Source organism: Eubalaena glacialis, chromosome 6 (assembly GCF_028564815.1).
Source record: "Eubalaena glacialis isolate mEubGla1 chromosome 6, mEubGla1.1.hap2.+ XY, whole genome shotgun sequence".
NCBI lineage: Eukaryota > Metazoa > Chordata > Mammalia > Artiodactyla > Balaenidae > Eubalaena > Eubalaena glacialis.
In genome coordinates, this window is record NC_083721.1 from 3,056,150 (window position 1) to 3,061,911 (window position 5,762).

Below are 5,762 nucleotides of genomic sequence, written 5' to 3' on the forward strand. Positions count from 1 at the left end.
AGACAAGACTTGGGCCCTGAGGACACTTGCGAGTGGGCTGGAGAGCACCAGAGGAAGCCCTTGCAGAGCTCCTCTCAGTGACAGGGTGAACCTGGGCAAAGCCACCCGTGAGCAAAAACCCTGCAAAGAAAGTCCACAGGAAGTGTGTCTATCTCAGGTGGGGATAAATATCTCAAGGCCTATTCTCTCTTGAGTCTGGGGTTAAAACATACACATGCCTCCCATGGTCCAGGACATGCCAAGCTCTAAAATTAAAATTTCTCTTTAGCAAAACATACTATAAAAAGTGAAATGACAAGCCACAAACCGGGAAATCATTTAACTCGTGAGGAATTGGTATCCAAAATACATAAAGTGTTTCCTACTTATTAACAAGAAGGACAAGCCACCCGAAAGAATCAGATAGGGGCTACCTCTGGAGGGGATTTGGGAGACAGGAGTGAGGTCTACATGGAAGGGAGCCTTGGGGCTTCAGTTCTATTTGTAATGGTTAGTTCTTTTTTTTTTTTTTTTTTTGGTGGTTTAAAGCAAATTTATTTTCTCACAGTTCTGGAGGTTAGAAGTCCAGTAATGGTTAGTTCTTAAGGTATATTGGGGGTACATGAGCGTTTGCTCTCTTATGTACACGGTTTTGATTTGTAAGAAATATTTCATAATGCATTTTGATGAGTTAAAAAAACCCACAAATGTTTTGTTTCATTTGGTGCTTCAAAGTTATATGATCGTTTTCTTTTCTTTTTTCTTTTTTTACTCTTTGGCCGTGCCATGAATCATGTGAGATCTTAGTTCCCGAATCAGGGATCCAACCCGTGCCCCCTGCAGTGGAAGCACAGAGTCTTAACCACTGGACCACCAGGGAAGTCCTGATATGATCGTTTTAGATGCCCACTGTTTCATGGAAAAGATGTGGATTCCAATGATACTACTAGGAAGTCTGTCTTCTTGTACACTGACATGATGACTAGGCTTATCCAGCAAGGTCCTGTGTCTATGAATCCTGCATATATAACCATGCTCTAACTCATCCTAGATGGACCAACCAGGATAAAACTTGCATCCAGCTTGGAAGATCTGCCGTCACGTTTCTCCCACCTCACCAAGTGACTGTTACTGGAGACTTTCCAACCCTCTGATGGACAAAGGTCGCTACCAACTAAGCGAGAAGCTGAGTGCTGCCACTAAGAACTTAGTTGTTATAATACCAGTGTCCTCAAGATGAAAATATGTCGTAGTAGCCTGCGACGGCTGCTATAACAAAGGACCACAAACTGGGTGGCTTAAAACAACAGAAATTTATTGTCTCACAGTTTTTCCTGGAGGTTGGAGTCCTAAATCAAGGTGTCAGCAGGGCCACGCACCCCCTGAGATCCTGGGTAGAATCCTTCCTTGCCTCTTCCTGGCTGTGGTGGCCAGCAGTCCTTGCTGTCCCTAGGTTTCTGCTGCATCAGTCCAGTCTCTGCCTCTGTCTTCACAAGGCGTACTCCTTGTGTGTCTTCACTGAGTCTTCCTTCTGTGCATGTCTGTGTATCTAAATTTCCCCGTAGTATAAGGACACTGGTCATATTGGATTAGGGCCCACCCTAATGACCTCATTATAACTTGATTACCTCTGTAAAGACCCTCTCTCCAAATAGGGTTATATTCTGAGGTCCTGGGGGTTAGGGCTTCCATATATCTTCAGTATATCTGGGAGAAACACAATTCAACCCATAACATATGTCAAAACCACACCAAATGGGAGATTATGAGTGACTTTATTTTTTTTTAATGGAAAAAATTTTTAAGCTTTATTGAGATATAATTGACAAAACATTGTGTAAGTTTCAGGTGAATAATATAATGATTTGACATATGTACAGTTGACCCTTGAACAACAGGGTTTGAACTGCATGGGTCCACTTATACCTGTATTTTTTTCAATAAATATAGTACCTGTATTTTCCTTTTACAGATCTTTACATTAAGTAAGTGTAGGGAAAAGTTTGTGTTCGATTAGCAATCACAATATGCGGAATCAAAAGAACTGGGGTTTGAGTCCTGATTTGGTACAAACTGCATCAGCTTCCTGCCCTTTGAGGCAGAGATAGCAGTACATGCATTTCGACTGCACAGGGGGTTGGCGCCCCTCACCCCTGAGTTGGTCAAGGGTCAAGTGTATATATTGCAAATTATTACCACAGTAAGGTTAGTTAACACTCCCCTCGCCTCACATAGGTATAATTTGTGTGTGTGTGGTGAGAACTTTTAAGATCTACTCTATTAAATTTCCAGTATACAATCCAATATTCCTAACTATGGTCACCGTGTTGTACATTACACGCCCAGTATTTATTCATCTTATAACTGGAGGTTTGTAGCCTTTGACCACCTTCACCCATTTTCCCCTGATTTCCCACTCTAACCCCTGCCCCTGCCAGCTGCCAATCTGCTCTGTTTCTATGAGTTCGGTTTTTTTATTCCACATATAAATAAGATTATACAGTATTCATCTTTTTCTGTCTGTCTTATTTCACACAGAATCATGCCCTCTAGGTTCATCCATGTTGTTGCAATGGTGCAGTGGCAGGATTTACTTCTTTTTTATGGCTGAATTATATATACATATATATATGTATGTATATATATATATATACATATATATGTAACATTTTCTTTTTTCTTCTCTTTTCCGTAAAATTTTTATTTTATTTTTTATTGAGATATAGTTGACATATAACATTGTATTAGTTCCAGGTGTACAACATAATGATTCAATATTTGTATATATTGTGAATGATGACCACAGTAAGTCTAGGTAACATTCATTACCACACATAGTTGCAAACTTTTTTTTCTTGTGATGAGAACTTTCAAGATCTATTCTCTTAACTTTTTAAAAAATTAATTAATTGATTTATTTATTTTTGGCTGCATTGGGTCTTCGTTGCCGCGCACGGGCTTTCTCTAGTTGCCACGAGCGGGGGCTACTCTTTGTTGCAGTGCGCGGGCTTCTTATTGCGGTGGTTTCTCTTGTTGTCGAGCACGGGCTCTAGGTGCGTGGGCTCAGTAGTTGTGGCTCTCGGGCTTAGTTGCTCTGTGGCATGTGGGATCTTCCTGGACCAGGGCTCGAACCCGTGTACCCTGTATTGGCAGGCGGATTCTTAACCCCTGCGCCACCAGGGAAGCCCCTTCAATTAGATTTGATTAAAATTAAAAAGGTAGATGTTATCATGAAATTTGATGAAAAAATATCTTGAGGAATATAAGTCTTGTTGGCACAAGTACTGTAAGAATTCAAAGTATGAGGCAAGTGATTTATCAACTCAAAAAGTTCAAAATGCTTAAGTTTTGTTTACATCTGATGGTCAAGTACAGATCTTTAAGTTTTCATTTATACCTGCTCTGCGTCTTTTGATACAATGCAGGATTCCTCTTAAGTCTTTATTATTTTTCCTCCAAATAACAAATAATAAAGACTTAAGAGGAATACTGCAACTCCAAAAAAATTGTAGTTATTTCTCAAGGTTGTAACCTATAACATGAAAGTAGTGAACTTCAAGGTCAGTTTAAATACGCACATTACAGTTAATTGTATCTGTTAGAATGTGTGTTACAGAACATTTAAAACGATGTAAACCACGATTGTAAAGAAAGTTAAATTTGCTTGCAAGCCTGCTGATGACTGGCTGCCCCTTTCGAGGAGCTCTGTGGTCTTGGTATTGTTATCCCACCCAGAAGAGAAACTGTAAATTCACCTGCAGGCCTGAAAAATACCCCAGACCATGAGTATGGACTTTCACTGTACCGGCTAGGTTAGCTGAATAGAAATGATGTTTATAGCTGATTCATCTTCAGAAACACTGTGGAGCCTCCTGCTTCCTCTGGTTGCTGCCCAGCGTCAATCCCTCCGTGGAAGCTCCCTTGCAATGATCTCATGTGAGTCTCCAGCTTAGCTCCTGCCCCTTCTCCCCACGCCCCCACCCCCCGCCCCCAGCCCTCTGTGTTCTCCGTTCTGTGATACAGACTCTCTTCCATCTTCTGCCTCCATGAAAGCCCCTTTTACCTCATTGCCTTAAAGGAAGCCCAGCTTTTCCCAAGCATTCTGCTTTTTTTTTTTTTTTTAATATTTATTTTATTTTTGGCTGCATCGGGTCTTAGCTGCGGCACGCGGGTTCTTCGTTGGGATCTTTGTTGCGGCACGCGGGATCCTCCATTGCGGCATGTGGGATCCTCCACTGCAGTGCGTGGGCTCCTCATTGCGGCACGTGGGCTCAGTAGTTGTGGCGTGGGGGCTTAGTTGCCCCACAGCATGTGGGATCTTAGTTTCCCGACCAGGAATCGAACCTGAGTCCCCTGCATTGGAAGGCTGATTCTTAACCACTGGACCACCAGGGAAGTCCCCCAAGCATTCTGCTTTAAGTCTGGGTGTAAATTTATCCTTGAATCAAACCGGAGGTGGGGTTTGGGTCAGGCAGAGTTTCCATGCCTCATGCCTATCATAATTCCTCTTATGCAAAAATAGCTGATCTTTTAAGACCGTCAATTAGTTGTTCCATTTATTTACTTAGCAAATATTGAGCACTGACTTCATGCCAGGTTTTGTGGTGCAAGCTGGGGCATTGATCAGTGACTTGCCAATTTAGTAGGCATCAGTGCCTGCTTGCCTTCATGGCATTTGTAGTCTGGAGACATACATTAAACAAGTTATCACGGTGCTGTGGATGCAAATAATGGAAAGGCAGGAGAGGCTTCCCTGATTAAGTGATGACTCCACTGTGGTGAAACTGGGAGATTGGAATTAACTAGGGACATAGACAGGGTGTGGGGGCGAACATTTCAGGCGGAAGGAATAGCACGTGCTAAGGTCCTGTGGTTAGTAGGACCATTGTTCCAGTGAACGGAAGGGTAGTCATGGCTAGAGCCCTGAGACTGAAGCTGGCCTGGTAGGGAAGGAGGCTGCAGAGTCGTTAGGAGGCAGACCACACGTGGTCTCATGGTGGAAGATTAGGATTTGGTTTCTGTTCTGAGAACAATGAGAAGCCACTTGTTGATTTTAAGCAGGGAATTGGAACTGTGTTCTGAAAAGGTCCCTCTGGCTTTAGTGTGGAAAGTGCATGGGGGGGTGGGGTGGCGGGGCGACAAGGGCGGAGGTGACACCAGTGAGCAGCGGTACTCCTGTGGGCTGTGTCGTGGCGGAGGCCACGGAGGTGGAGAGAAGGGGCGTCCAGGAGGATTTAAGAGATTAGATGAACAGTGTGGAATGTGGGGGCGGAGAGTCCCGAGAAATCATCCCGCATAACTGGTGCCTGGTGACGCCACTCCATGAGCATAAGAACACAGGAAAAGAGCCCTATCTTGGGTTTTAAAATAGCAGTTCAGAGGCTTTGCGTTTCGGGCGCGTCTGGCTTCTCTTCCCTCAGCTCTGAGCCCACCTCAGACACCGCGTCCTCGACCTGGATGCAAACTCAGACCTTCTCACTTTTTGAAGGACCAAGTAGGTGCCAGGCCAGCCAAGTCACCCAGCCACAGCGTGAGAAAGATCCAGAACTGGCCCTACGCAGTCTGGAGGAAGAGACGAACAATAAACAAGCAAGTGTATTCCATCCGGACAAACGCGATCAACAACCGACCCTAAGCCACCAGAGGCGCGAAGGCCAGCTCGCGAGTTGAAGGGAGAATGCACCTTCTACGCATGCCCGGGGCTGGCGCGTTCGCTGGGCCAGCCCGGATGACGTCTCCTCGCGGCGTCTACGTCTGACGTCACTTTTCGGCGCTGGCAGGAA